Here is a 15,787-nt window from a genome sequence, read left to right as displayed (position 1 = left end):
GAGGGAGAGGGAGAGGGAGAGGGAGAGGGAGAGGGAGGAGAAAAGATAATTTTGAGGGTCAAAAGTTGCATGCTGCTTTTGGTATCCGGCCCTTAACTTCAATATCCTCACTAATATGTCTTCCCAATCATCTCCTCTTTATGGTAGACACTTGTCTATCTTATCCTTGTGTTTGCTTACGCTATTTCATTCTCTCTTGCCTAAGTTCCGATTCCACAGCATTACCACAATGCATTACACTGAGGGCTAGGAAGGAGGAATTGTATCTAGAATCAGCATCATCTCACTGCTTCCTGGAGACTGAGGGGCTCTAGTGAAATCAGCCTGCTCTTCAAGAGGTGACTGGTTTCCCGGAGAACTGGTGTTTTGCCAAGAGCTTAGTACTGGCCTTCTGCTGGATTTTGGACATCTAGGAGGGGCAGCAACTACCTCAGCTTTTGTAAGAGGATCTCATCTTGTTGAACCCATTTAGCAACCATAGCCACTCAGCTCCTGGGTCCATTGTGTCAGCTCTGGGGTGGCTGAGGACACAGGCTGGCTGACATCCCAGGATGAACCATCTGTCTCTTGAGCTTCTCTATGGCACGCTCTTTATTGTGGATGCTAAGCTGCGCTAGTGACCCACAGGTTCGACACTCCTCTAGTCTAGGTCTTTTAGGTTCAATCTTCCAACACTAGTATGTATGTATATATGTATGTATGTATGTATGTATGTATGTATGTAGTTAGCTTTTGTGTTGCTGAGCCTTGGGTCTTACACATGCCATGCAAGTGCTTTACCACTGAGATATATCCCAAATGTTCAATTAAACTTCCCAGGCTGGCTGGAACCCATCCCATAGCTCAGACAGCTCTCAAGCTTGTGATTCTCCTGCCTCAGCTACTTGAGAGGCTGGACTGGAGGCCTTCACCACTGAGCTCTGCTTCTTTTTCTTAGTCCCTGACCAGCCTGCCAGGCATTCACTATTGTTCAAGAGACTAAGTATAAACTCTAAGCTGCTTTTCTTTTCTTGCAGAGGAAACAATCAAGAAGCCTTCACTGCAGCTACGTTCACTTCGAGGATTTCGTGTAATTGGTGGTGGGTTTTTGTTTTTGTTTGTTTGTTTGTTTGTTCATTTGTGTTTTGAGACAGGGTTTCTCTGTATAGCCTTGGCTGTCCTGGAACTCACTCCGTAGGCCAGGCTGGCCTCGAACTCGGTCTAGTTTTGAGGGGTTTGTTTTATTATGTTTTCAGACTGGGTTTCATGTAGTGTAGCCTTGCTTCAAACTTGTAATATAACTGAGAATGACATTGAACTTTTGACCCTCCTGATTTTACCTTCTAAGTGCTGAAAGTACAGGCTTGTGCCATGATATGTCCACTTCTATGCAGTGCTGTAGACTGAACCCAGGGCATTATACATGCTAGGCAAGCACTCTAGTTACTGGGACAAGCCCAGCACCTGCACTTCCATTTTTCAAGTAGTACCTAAAATTTACAGCATCCCACCTATGATGTAGATTTGAGTTTTCTTTTTTCTTTCTTTCTTTGTGTGTGTGTGTGTGTGTGATGTGTATGCAGCCACACACCCATTCCATGGCATGCATGTGGAAGCCAGAGGACAACTTTTAGGATTTAGTTCTCTCTTTCTATGTTGTAAGTTCTCTGTATTGAACCCTATCATCAGTCATCAGGCTTGTGCTCCAAGTGATTTCATCTGCTGATTGATCTCACTAACGAGAGTCTCTTCTTCTTCTTCTTCTTCTTCTTCTTCTTCTTCTTCTTCTTCTTCTTCTTCTTCTTCTTCTTCTTCCTCTTCTTCCTCTTCTTCCTCTTCCTCTTCTTCCTCTTCCTCTTCCTCTTCCTCCTCTTCCTCTTCCTCTTCTTCCTCTTCTTCCTCTTCCTCTTCCTCTTCCTCTTCCTCTTCCTCTTCCTCTTCCTCTTCCTCTTCCTCTTCTTCTTCTTCTTCTTCTTCTTCTTCTTCTTCTTCTTCTTCTTCTTCTTCTTCTTCTCTTCCTCCTTCTTCTTCCCCTCCCCCTTCTCCTTCTCCAATAGTAGTTTTTATTGGAGAGTCTTGGTCTCCCTTGCCTGGGCCATAGGTGTGAATGGAGGAAGACAGAAGACAACAGAGGCAGGTAACCCTTCTAGACCAAATGTTCTTACCATTGTGTTTATGTACCTCAGAAAATGTATCGCCTCATTTTCATCACACAGTGGATTATCACTGTCATTGTATGGCTTGGTAGAGTTGATAAAATAACCACCATGGGCAGGTACAGATGTATACTAACTTCAAGTATTGTTTATTAATGACTTCTAGCACAAATTACCATAACTTTGGTGGACAGGAACATTGTGAAATTGTCTAGTTCTGGGAGTCAGAAGTTTAAACTCATATGGCTGGACTGAAGTCAAGGTGTCAGTGGGGCTACATTTCCCCTGGAGGCTCAGAGAGGAGAATCCGTTTCTGCCCTTTTCAGGTTTTGGTGGCTGCCAGTGTTCCTTGGCTTATGGCTGCATCACCCCAATCTCTGTTTACTTCCTCTTCTGTTGCTATAATAAAAGCCTGAACAAAGCAACTTCTAGAAGAAAGAATTTACTTAGGAGCACAGCTCTAGAGGGTTTGAGAGGCATGATGGGAACAATCGGAAGGTATGGTGACAGGAACTGAAGCTAAAAGCTCACATTTGGAACTGGAAGCCGGAAGTAGAAAGAATGCAGTGTGATTGAATGGCACCCGACTTTGAACCCTCAGAGTCTGCACCCAGTGACACACTTCCTGAACACACTCAGTGGTGCACCCAGTGACACACTTCCTGAACACACTCAGCTGTGCACCCAGTGACACACTTCCTGAACACACTCAGCGGTGCTCCCAGTGACACACTTCCTGAACACACTCAGCGGTGCTCCCAGTGACATACTTCCTAAACACTCTCAATGGTGCCTCCAACAGGGGACTACTTGTTCAAACACCTGAGCCTATGCAGGGCATTCTCAGTCACACCTCCACACTCACTTTTCTCCCTCACTGTGTGTTAAGTGTCCCTCAGCTTCTCTCATAACCATATGTATAAGACAGGTATTGTGGAGCACACTTGTAATCCCAACACTTGGGAGGTTGAGGCAGGAGGATCACAAATTGGAAGCTAGCCTTGGCTACAAAGCAATTTTGTTGTCAACCTGGGCTATGTAACAAGGCAAATATTAAAGATGACTACATTTAAGACTTATGAGAATAGTCCAGTAAAAATTTCCCAGTTTTAGACCTGTAGTGTAATGGCTGGTTGGTGGAACACAACCACATCTATAACCCCAGGACTAGGGATGTGTGTAGTGGAGCACTCTGGAGTCCCAGCACCTGAGAAGGTTTGTGGTGATGCTCACTTGTAACCACAGCACTGGGGAGGTTTGTGATGGAGCATGCCTGTAACCTAACACTGGAGAGGTATGTGGTGGAGCAGCACTGAGGAGGTTAAGTAAAAAGGATTGAGATTTTTAAGGTCATTGTTGGCTGCTTAGTGACTTCAAGGCCAAGTGGGCTATGTGAGATCCTGTCTCAACAAACAATCAAACAAAATCTATAACTTGGTCCCATCTGTAAAATCGTTTTGCCATGTAATGGATCAGTTATGGGTATTAGGGAATTTAAGACATGGGTACCTTCTTGGCAGGTAAAAGTCGACCGACATGGTATCTCACCGTGAAGCCGTCACTCCACCAGGACCCTGTGGTAGCCCGAGATCTACTTCCAGGTGGTGAGTTAGTCTCTTGCACATAGGGCAGGTCTGGCTCTAGAACTCTTAAGTCTGCAGCTTTTCTTTCATAGCACTCTAGAGATGTTGTACAGCATCCTTTTGGCCCAGAGCTCTGGGTCATGTGCCCGAGGGTCATGGAGGTTATTTTGTACAGACAGAACTTGCTCTGAATCTTAAACCTGACAGCCTTCCAAGTCATTAGATGAGTGGAACAAGCCCATTTGTCTTCTCTATGCAGTCTTCAGAATCCACTAAGCACTGTTCCCATGGTAGCGGTGCTAATGTACAACCTGTCCTTCACCTTAGAAGGGTGTTCTGCACGTTCTAGACTACTGAATGCCTAGAAACTTCTTTCTTTTTTTTTAAAGATTTATTTTGTGTATGAGTACACTGTAGCTGTACAGATGGCCATGAGCTATCATGTGTGTGGCTGCTGGGAACTCAGGACCTCTGCTGGCCCTGCTCACTCCGGCGTAATTCACTGTAGCTGTCTTCAGATGCACCAGAAGAGGGCGTCAGATCTCATTATGGGTGGTCGTGAGCCACCATGTGGTTGCTGGGATCCAAACTCAGGACCTTCGGAAGAGCAGTCAGTGCTCTTACCTGCTGAGCCATCTTGCCAGCCCAAAGATTTATTTATTTATTTATTTATTTATTTATTTATTTATTTATTTATTATAAGTACACTGTAGCTGTCTTCAGAGACACCAGAAGAGGGCATCAGATCTCATTACAGATGGTTGTGAGCCACCATGTGGTTGCTGGGATTTGAACTCAGGACCTCTAGAAGAGCAGTCAGTGCTCTTAACTACTGAGCCATCTCTCTAGCCCCTAGAAACTTCTATCATATGGCAAACCCCCTCACCTTCTTTGAAAAAATTTCTATTCTAAGGAATATTCAGTCATGATTTGACCTTATGCTTTCCTATTTGTCAGAACCACTCCCATAACCCCTATATTTCTAAAAGGTCTGTGTTGATAGATCTCCAAAGATGATAAGGGTCCTGTAGGAGAGAAGGTTTGTGTGTGTGTGTGTGTGTGTGTGTGTGTGTGTGTGTGGTGTGTCTGTGTGCATGAGAGAGAGAGAGAGACAGAGAGAGAGGGAGACAGAGAGAGAGAGAGTGGGAAACTATACAACATTTGAAATGAGACACATTTCAGTGTACTCCAAATATGGCCAGAGGATACACTATTTCCACTCAGCATGGCAGCTACAGTTACGGTTACTACTCAGTTAAGTTTATAGTAGACCACCATCATCTCCCTGAGTAAGGTTTCTGTAGTGTCTAGATTTGATAGAGATACAGACTTCCACCCTCTAAATTGTGTGTGATGGTGTTCCCTCTGAAACGTGGTATTGCATCTGACTTACCTTGGCTTGCCTAGGCCTATGGAGCAGCCAGGTTTTCACTTGTCCTTTTCTACAAGAAGTTAGAAGGCTCTAACTTCTCAGGTCAGGAAGTAAGTGTGAAGGTTTGGATTCTGCTAACTGGATCTCTGCTAGTTTTCCTGAGAAGCTAGAAGATGAGCTGCAGGGTGGGTGGAGAACATACGGAACCATTGTGAAATGGACTTAGCTTCTGTAGTCCAAATTCAGAGTCTAAAAGTGGGGACGATAGTCCTGTTCTCTTAGAATGTGGGTGACCATTAACTGATAATTTCAAGCACTAACTATTGGCATAGAGTAGGTATCTTGGTTCCCATTTGAAGTGTTTTCCTTAATTCTTGAGGGGTTTCTACTTCCCGAGGTTGCCCTTCATGGTACAGCATAATTATTAAGAATGAAGACTTGGGGGTGTGGTGGAGATGTATCAGTTGTTTCTCTGCAGAAGACCCAGGTTCAGTTCTTACAGCCATTGTAACTCCAGTACCAGAGGATCCAATGTCTTCTTTTGACATCCAAGGGCACCAGGCATTCACATAGTGGACATACAGATATACACACAAATAAACACTCATAAAATAAGTAAATCTAAAAAAAAATATTTAAGGAAAGAAGACTTGTAGCCCAACTCTGTTCTTTGGGATCTTGGCTCATCAAGTAGTTGTCAGCTGTTGGGCAAATGGTTTACTTTCTCCACAATTCTGTTCTTTATGGAGTGAGGAAAATGACAGTATGTACCTCTCAGTATTGGTTAGTCAAGTGTTATGAGATGGGAACATCCAGGATCTCCTGACATGTAGTAAGCCCATGTTACCATTAGCTGTTAGTACTATTAGTACTTGGCCAGCTCTCTCTCTCTCTCTCTCTCTCTCTCTCTCTCTCTCTCTCTCTCTCTCTCTCCTCTCTCTCAGAATTCTCATGAGCCTCATGTTTACTCAGAATCTCCAGCTGTTGCTCTGTTTTTGCATTTTCTAACCCTTCTTTTCTCCTCTTCATATCCAAAATATAATTCCTACTAGATCTCTGTTTAGCTTTCTGCTTCCAAGTTAGACAGCAACATTTTTTGGGAAACATAGTCATGTAAATGTTTACCTTGCTGGGCACGGTGACTCATGGATATAATCCTGGCACTTAGAGGCTGACTCAGGAGGATTACCACAAGTTCAAGGCATGCCTAGGCTACACAGTGAATTCTAGGCCAGCCTGGGCTTCAGAATAAAGTTCAGTTTCAAGAAACCAAAATGAAAAAACAAACAAACAAACCAAACAAAAAAATGTGTACCTTACCTGTTCTCTGTGCACCGTGCTGAATGCTTTCTTTGTAAGAATTGACTCAATTGTGAGCGCCAGAGTCTCCTGCCTTTTGTTCCTAAGGGCTGGATTTTCAGGCATGTACCGCCATGCCCACTTTATTTGGTGGTGGGGGTTGAATGCAGGGCTTCCAGAATATTAGGCAGGCATGCTATCACTGAGCTATATCTCCAGCATTTTCTTTTTTTAAATAGCATTTTGCTAGGTAGTCTAGGCCGGTACTTGAACTTTCAGGTTTTCCATCTGAGGCTCCCAAGTACTGATGCTGCAGGCGTACACCCATTAATATGTTAATAATATTAATTTTAAATATTGGAGAGGCATGTGAATATATTGTAGAATGATGATAGGAAGTTAAAATATATTTCTTGTAGTCATAATGTTTACATTTTGATCTCTTCTCTCTCTCTCTCTCTCTCACTCTCTCTCTCTCTCTTTTTCTCTCTCTCTCTCTCTTTTCGAGACAGGGTTTCTCTGTGTAGCCCTGGCTGTCCTGGAACTCACTCTGTAGACCAGGCTGGCCTCAAACTCAGAAATCCACCTGTCTCTGCTTCCCAAGTGCTGGGAGTAAAGGCGTGCACTACCACTGCCCGGCTAAATTTGACCTCTTAAATTTCAAGTATGTTCTTTTGTTACTATGGTTTTTTGTTTGTTTGTTTGTTTTTTTCCCCGAGACAGGGTTTCTCTTTGTAGCCCCAACTGTCCTGGAACTCACTCTGTAGACCAGGCTGGTTTCGAACTCAGAAATCCGCCTGCCTCTGCCTCCCAAGTGCTGGGATTAAAGGCGTGCACCACCACTGCTGGCTGTTACTATGTTTTTTATTCTGTCTTGTTTTGTTTTTTACCTGCTGAGCCATCTGCTGGTGTGTATATATATATATATATATATATATATATATATATATGTGTGTGTGTGTGTGTGTGTGTGTGTATATGTATATATATACATATATATATTTAATTTTATTTATTTTATGTATATGAGTACACTGTAGCTGTATAGATGGCCGTGAATCATCATGTATATGGCTGCTGTTGAACTTCTGCTGGCCCGCTCAATCCGGCTCCGCTCACTCCAGCCCCGATCACTATGGCCCCACTCCCTCAGGCGTAATTCACTGCAGCTGTCTTCAGACACACCAGAAGAGGGCGTCCGATCTCATGGGTGGTTGTGAGCCACCATGTGGTTGCTGGGATGCGAACTCAAGACCTTCGGAAGAGCAGTCAGTGCTCTTACCTGCTGAGCCATCTCACCAGCCCCCCTTATATATTTTTTAAAATATTATTTACTTACTTCATCGTGTGTGTGTGTGTGTGTGTGTGTGTGTGTGTGTGTATTCAGAGAACCACCTCAGGAGTCAATCCTTGCTTTCTTTTCATGGGAGAGCTGGGATTACAGCTGTGTCCTACTGTATCTGGCTTTTTCATATGGGCTCCAGAGATCTGAGTTCAGGTTGTCAGGCCTACGCAGCAAGCACATTTACCTGCTAAGCCATTTCCCTGCTCCCTTCTCCAAACAGCCCCCCCGCCCAGCTGAGCTGGGGACGCTCACACGCACTAGGATAAACAAATTTTAAGATAAAATAATTAATTAATATTTTACATATTTATCTATCTCTATCATCTATCTATATGTTTGTATGTCTGTCTGTCTGTCTATCTGTGTGTGTGCACAGCTCAAAGGGTAGGATCAAGTTCTCTTTTTATAGCCTATGGGTTCTGAGGATCAAACTCAGGTTACCAAGTTTGTTGGCAAGTTCCCTTAGTGGCTAAGCCATTTTACAACCCCCAAATGCAATTAAGCAGATCAATACATGTGAAGATGCCACAGAGGAAAACACCCAGTGTTGACCTCTGGCCTTCAAATACGCATGTACATACATACATGCACACAAGTCCATGTATGCACAAACAAGTAATAAAGCTAATTAATAGAGTGGGGCTGGAGAGATGGCACAGAGGTTAAGAGCACTGACTGCTCTTCCAGAGGTCCCGAGTTTAATTTCCAGCAACCACATGGTGGCGCATAACCGTCTATGATGCAATCTGGTGCCCCCTTCTGGCCTGTAGTATACATGCAGGCAGAATGCTGTATATATAATAAATAAACCTTTAAGCAAAGTAAATAGAGCAAATATATTTGTGCATATATCACAGTATGCAAGAATATATGTAAGATAAATTCCTATCAAGTGCAAGTGTTGCATTAAAGGGTCTGCACGCTGGGAAAGAAACAGCACCGTTTGTTTTTCCGAGAGATGGCATTAGCTTGCTGCCTGCCCGTACTGATAGTGTGTGTGCTCGCTCCACCCCACCACGCTGCCACTTTGGATTTAAATCTATTTGTTGTCCTTCTAGCTACCAAAAGAACACATGAAACATCTCCATCACAACAATCATTTTTTTTCTGAGTAAGAGTTTGGGTTTTATCTTTCTGATAGTGGGGCTGGATCTTCTGTCCTACCCTGTGGGTTGTACTCAGAGGGCTTGGGGCAGGTGACTGACCACAGGACTCAATCAGAATAGCTTCATGTCGCCTGGGTAATTGAGACCCAGGCTGGTGCCCTGCTTCATAATGGAAATGCAAACAAGCCAAGTTCTATAATGGAGCACAGAGCCATTGCCGGGAAACCACAAATTGCTGACTTGCCCCTGCAAAGAATACTCAGAAGCCAAGTCCAGATTCTAAAGATGCATAAAACCTGGGTTGGGGGAGGACTTGCATTTAGAAAAGAAGCCAGTAGCAACGGCGTTGGTGGTACTTCCTAGAGAGCCAGAGAGAAGCCATGGCCCTTTGCCACTCCTGATGATCCCGGGACACTAAAGCTAGAGTGGATCTTACACTCCGAGTCCCCCCAAAAAGGAGCCTGGCAGTGTCACTTACATAGATAACACTAGGGCTACACATAGGCACAAATCCTGATTCAGTCACTCACAGCTTTCTGACCTTGGTGTGTGATATATTTTAAAGAATCTATGTCTCAACTATCCCCTTTCTTTGCTTCAACCTCAGCCATAGATTGCTTGTTATAACACCTGTCTCAGAAGGTCATTGTAAGAGTCAATTGAATAACTTAGCATGATGTGTGGCTTTTTATAATGGCCTAATGAATTACTGTCATTAGTATTAATAATAATTAATAAACAAGAGGGACCCAGGAAGGGATTTTAGAGAAAAAGTGTTTGGAGGAGGGACTGACTGTCTGAGCTAGGTCTTGAAGAATCAAGATGGTTTGACACATTGGGATGAATGAAGTTAATGTACAAAGGACTCACTTTCCTTGGTCCAGACAGCAGACAGCGCTGGAGCCTTTGGAGCAGGACAATGCAGGGAAACGTCAGGGGTGAAAGCAGGCACTTATCCCACTGTGAAGCGTGGCCAGTAGTACTGGCTTAAATGGTACCGACAATGGCTCGGGCATTTATGGTTAAACTGAAGTGTGGGACTTGGCACAGCAGCAATTCCTGTACAGTAAAAACATTTTCCTTAACATGAGTCTCTTTTGAGAAGATTTGAACCCCAGTCTTCAGTATATTCTAAGAAAGGAGCCATGTATTGTACTTGGTTCTAGATTTCATACTTTTTGAAGCCAGAGGAGCAAGCTCTGGCCATCTCCCACCAAGCTTGGTGGTATTTATTATTTACTTCTTCTCCTTTTCCCTTCTTAGTTGTCTTCTTCCTCCTCCTCCTCCTCCTTCTCTTCCTCTTCCTCCTCTACTACCATTACCATCACCACCACCACCACCACCACCATCATCATCATTGACAGGTATCATTTTGTAGCTCAGGCTAGCTTTGGAGTCATTATTGAAGACCAGAATGCCTCAGACGTTTGAATGCTAGAATTGTAATAAAACTGTCTCAAATATACCCTCCCTAGCTTTCTATTGTAACATGACACATTCTTCCAGGGTCTATCCCTAGCCCTTTATCACCACGAAGCTATGGACTGAAAGTCTGTATCCCAGACCAATATTCATGTTAAGACCTTAATCTATTCCCTGCTCATGGTATTTGGAAATATGCCTTTGGGAGGCAGGTAAGCCATGAGAGTGGAATTTGTCTGATGAGATTAGTGGAATGGTGGTGTTTGCAGACCCAGGCCTCACTAGATACCACCCATCAGTCAGCACCTGGATCTTCGACTTCTCAACCTCCAGAACTGTGAGGAATATGTGTATATTCCTTAAGTTACTTAATCTGTGATAGTTTTATTATATAGCAGCCCAAATTTACTAAGACAGCATGTAGTCTCTTTCATAGATGAAAGTGTAGATGTAGCCCATGGCTCAGTGTATCATGATGTCAAAAACAGGTTCCTCTTCTATTGTAGCCCATCATCCTGGGTATGCAGCCTTCATAGTGTGGTCTCTGCTGACTGCTTCTACATACACCTGACATTTCGGGTAGCAGAAGAAAGGGAGGGATAAGAAGAGAGTCATATTCCTTTACAGTAGAGACATTGCCCAGAAAAGTTTCACACCTATCTATCTATCTATCTATCTATCTATCTATCTATCTATCTATCTATCTATCTATCCATCCATCCATCCATCCATCCATCCATCCATCCATCCATCCATCCATCCATCCATCTATCTATCTATCTATCTATCTATCTATCTACCTGTCTATCTATTTAATCTATCTATCTATCTATCTATCTATCTGTCTGTCTGTCTGTCTGTCTGTCTGTCTGTCTGTCTGTCTGTCTTTCTGTCTGTCTGTCTGTCTGTCTGTCTGTCTGTCTAATCTATCTATCTATCCTGTGATTGATGTGTGTGTGTGTAAATGCTATGACAAATGTGTGGTGGGGATCAAAGGACACTTTGTTAGAGACAGTTCTCCTCTTCTACCCACATGGGTACCAGGAATAGAACTCAGGTTGTCAGGCTTAGCAGCAAATGTCTTTACCTGCTGAGCCATCTTGATAGCTCTACACCATCCTTCAGTCATGTGACCAGTTTGCTGTAAGGAAGCAGGGAAATATGACAATCACAAATGCACATATGTATGTTTTTTGGGGAGAGTGTGGTCAACTACCTGGTTAAAATTTGTGCTAACACTGAAAAGGGTAGGTGGGATGGGCTTTCATTTCCGTAGTTGCCTCTGATGAGTTGCCCATATTTCAGTAAATGAACCCCATTCATGTATATGCAAGGACCGTAGTTAAGATTAGTGGGTCCAGCTGGGCAGTGGTGGCGCACGCTTTTAATCCCAGCACTTGGGAGGCAGAGGCAGATGGATTTCTGAGTTTGAGGCCAGCCTGGTCTACAGAGTGAGTTCCAGGACAGCCAAGGCTACACAGAGAAACCCTGTCTCGAAAAAAACCCAACCAAACAAAAAAGATTATTGGGTCCAAAACAACAAAAGGCCTCAAAGCAGGAGAGGCTTGTTGGGAGAAAGAAGGGTTTCAGAGGAGAGGTGGGTAATGAGATGGGACATGGGCATGAAAATGCCCCTACTCAGTATATACATGCATGAAATTGTCAAAAAATAAACGTTTAAAAGGCACGGAAAATGGACTGTGGTAGTATGTTGTGTATTATCCGAAAGGACTGCATACATGAGGCTAGAGGGCAAGGCCCCTTCCTTGTGGGTGAATGAGTCTTCTCTTCGATTCTGTGTGATGGTTTTGAGAGTGCAGGAGGGAATGTCAGCATGGGGCATATGCCTGAAGGAGGCAAGTGCAAGGATAGCTGTGTCTCTGAGCCCTGTCCTGGAGTTGAACTCCTGAGGGGGACCTTTGGGTGACGGTGGATGGATGATGCTTCTGACACACATGTAGCACGGGATGTTCCAGGCTACAGAACCTCCCTCTGGGAGGATGGTCTAGCCTGTGCTCTTTCTGGGTGGTCTGACCCCCTCCTCTTCTTTGAAGAAAGGTTCTCAGTGTATGGAGAGTCTGGTCTTGAACTTTCTATGTAGTCCAAGATAGCCTCGAACTTGCCATCCTCCTGCTCCTGCCTCGGGGACAGGATCACAGGTGAGTGCCACCATTCCAGGCCTCATGTAGCTCTTTGTTTCTTTCCATTTGGCCATCCCTGACCCCTAGGGGAAGTAGTGTGTGGATGACTGAAGTCTGGTGACAGCTGTGTCTTGTTGAATTATGAGAAGCAGAGGGCTTATCTGCTCACATTTGGATGTTGGCTCCCTCGGGGCAAGCCCTCTTTCTGTTATGTAATGGCTGCATGATGAGGAAGGATAGAAACCTGAATGGATTGGGTCTACCACATCTATGCCGTCTTTCCTCACTCAACAAGGCCTTAGCAGCCCAGTTGGAGGCAATTGCTTAGAGACAGACTATGGCTCCAGTTTTGCAATGTGTGCCTGGTTGAATTAACATAGCACCCAAAACTCTCCAGAGTTTTAAGTGCAACACATGTGTTTGTGCATGTGTGTTTGTTGAATATTAAAGTCCAGCTCAGATACTGCCCTCTGGACCCTCCCTAACTCTCTAGCCAGGGAAGGGGACTGCTCTTCTCTCTGCTTTGCTTCCTTACTGGTTGCTGCCAACCTTGGTCTAGGATTTTTCTGAAACTGATGATATACTAGGCTCGTGCCCCAGTCTCCCTAGCACTCATTACAATGCTTGAATGGGGAAAGGCCTGTTTATATATCTGGATGAGTTACTGACCCCATTGCTTCCCCCACCCAGAAACAAGTCCAGAGAGGCAAAACAACAGATCTGCATTACACAGCCTGTCAGAGAAAGAGCCAAGACCAGGTCCTGGAACTCTTGCCTCCTGCCCCTGCTGGCTTTCCTACAAGCTCATGGGCATGGGACATTTGGGAAAGCCTATGAGCATCTTTGAGCCTTTTAAAATTAATCTTGGCATTTTATCCCTAAGAGGACTTCTTGGAGCAGCCTTTTAAAATTAATCTTGGCATTTTATCCCTAAGAGGACTTCTTGGAGCGTGATGGTGGGAGAATGAGTTTTGGCAATCTTGTCTGGAGTCATGAGGCAACAAGGACAAACAGACAAACAATCCTGAGATGTATTCTGCTGACCCAGTCTTCAAACACATGAGAATAAACCACTCCAGACTCAAGCTGGGGACTGGCCAGTAGGGCACTGAGTCAACTTGGACAGAACTCACCAAACAGGTCCTCCCTCCTCTTTCCTTTGGAGAGGAAGTTTTCTTCTGGCTTGTCTGGATTTATACATATTTTTTTTCTTTTTAAGACAGAGTCTCTCTCTATGTAGCCCTGGCCCTCCTGGAGCTTGCTATATAGACCAGCCTGGCCTCAAACTCACAGAGATCCAAGTGCTAGGACTCACGCCCAGCTAGAAAAATCTTTCAAGCAAAGCAAAAAGCATGACAGATTTTGTCAGGCTCTAGAGTATTAACGGAAGCTCTAGGAGTGGCTTCTCTTGCTCTGCCTCACTGGGTCCTGCATGGTTTACAGCACAGACAACCGGAGTGCAAGACTCTTCCTCCCTCTCAGCGTCCTCTCAGCTCCCTCTCCTCTCACGGGGCTTGCAGGACAAAGTAATTAAGGCTGGACAGCTTAAACCAAGGCAGGTGATTTCCTTACTTTTGCAGAGTCTTGGAGCCCTTGAACAAGGTATCTATCAGCAGGGTTGATTTTTGAAGGCCTCTCTGCTTGGCTTGCTGAAGGCCATCTTTATGGCCCAGGAGGGAGAACGGGTGGTGATAAGACACAGCAAACTCAGGAAGAAGTGAGCCTAAACTGCCTGGGGAACTGCACAGACTTGCAGTGAGTGTTTTAGCTAGCCTACAATGGAGGTTACTTCACCTACGATAACTTCAAGACACAAGTTTAGGGGCTGGCGAGATGGCTCAGTGGGTAAGAGCACTGACTGCTCTTCCGAAGGTCTTGAGTTTGGATCCCAGCAACCACACGGTGGCTCACAGCCATCCTTGATGAGATCTGACGCCCTCTTCTGGTGCATCTGAAGACAGCTACAGTGTATTATGCCGGAGGGAGAGGGGCCGAAGCCAGCGGGGCAGGAGCAAGCAGAGGTCCTGAGTTCAATTCCCAGCAGCCACATGATGGCTCACAGCCATCTGTACAGCTACAGTGTACTCACACACATAAAATAAATAAACAAATCTTAAAAGACACAAGTTTATTTTATGTTCTATCACATAGGAATAGAAGCTGATAATTAGACTCTTAATTGTTAAGTTTTATCCTGATTTTATTGATACTGAAATTTGAAACAAATATATGTATTGATTGATGAGAGATAGTATGTCCAGTTTTCTGGCTCTTGGTAGCAAGATCTACTGAAGAAGGGGCAGTATGGGTATTTTGGTGGAGCCCAAGATTCTGCCTGACATTCAATATCAGGTTTCTGCAAAGGAGTAAATGGTGAAGGGTCAAGCTTACTGCAGACAATCACTGGCAGAACTATCCAAATCTGTGGCTGCTAGGGAACTCCCTCTTGAGTTTTGGTGGGTCCTAGGAAATGAACCTATGGCTTTGAGTTCTTGTTTCAGGGCTCACTGACCAAAGGGCTGACCAAGGGGCCGAAAAGAGAAAGGCTCCCAAGTATGAAGAGAAGCTTTTATGTACAGCATAGTGGGTGAGAGAGAGAGAGAAGAGTAGGCAGCAGGGTCCCTGGAGTCTGGCCTTAGCTCCTCCCTTCCCTGCTATGGGATAGGCAAGTGCTCCTGGACCCGGCAGAGGAATTTATTGAGCTGAGGACCTCCCACAGCTGAGAGGGCAGGGTGCTGAAGTATGGAGATGGAAAGCTTCTGTTTTAGGTAAGCTCTGTCCCCCGGGGAGAGAAAAACAAAGAATGCAGACTGGAGGCAGCTGCGATCTTCTCTGTGGCAGCACAGGCTAGCCCAAACTCATCCTCTTCCTGTCTCCGCTCCCGACTGCAGGCATTTTCATGTCCATTTCTACACACCCTCATGGAGACTGAACAATGCTGCTGGTTCAAGGTGCACGGCAGAGCCAGGATCCAGACTTCTCCATTGGACTTACAGCAGCTCTCCCTCCTCTCCATCTTAAGTGGTCTGACCCAAGTTTGCTTTCAACATAGTGTTCTTTGATTCTGTGCCAAAATAGCCAGCAAATATCACATTCTGGTAATTTCCTGAAGGTTCCGCTTTCTGTCACTAGCCCATTAAAAATGAACCTGTCTTCCTCAAGAAAGTTGGGTCCTGGAGCTTTGCTGGTCTACTCTGGCTTCCTGTCAAGGAGACAGGGACACCGTGAGCCACAACCTTACAAAAGCTTCACATAATCCTGGGAGGGTTCCTGGTGTGACCCACCCTTTGAGTGACTTCACTTTGCCTGGATAAGTGTGTCCCTTTAGCACTTAAAAATAGTCTTACCATGGCTCCATCAACTTAGCATCTTGGTTACATGTTC

General features: G+C 44.7%; 1 long non-coding RNA gene across 1 annotated transcript in view; it reads left to right on the top strand.

Moving 5' to 3' along the window:
* LOC116100650 overlaps nt 1–15,564 on the top strand; it is a 21,998-nt gene extending 6,434 nt beyond the window's left edge. The window contains exons 3-5 of the long non-coding RNA XR_004122682.1: nt 1,017–1,079; nt 3,656–3,739; nt 15,295–15,564. This is a non-coding gene — a long non-coding RNA (uncharacterized LOC116100650). The remainder of the gene's footprint in view (nt 1–1,016; nt 1,080–3,655; nt 3,740–15,294) is intronic.
* The last annotated feature ends 223 nt before the right edge of the window (nt 15,565–15,787 follow it).

This window comes from Mastomys coucha, unplaced genomic scaffold (assembly GCF_008632895.1).
Source record: "Mastomys coucha isolate ucsf_1 unplaced genomic scaffold, UCSF_Mcou_1 pScaffold21, whole genome shotgun sequence".
NCBI classification, from domain to species: domain Eukaryota; kingdom Metazoa; phylum Chordata; class Mammalia; order Rodentia; family Muridae; genus Mastomys; species Mastomys coucha.
The sequence above is the reverse complement of the archived record's forward strand: the minus strand, read 5'-3'. Positions and strand labels throughout refer to the sequence as shown.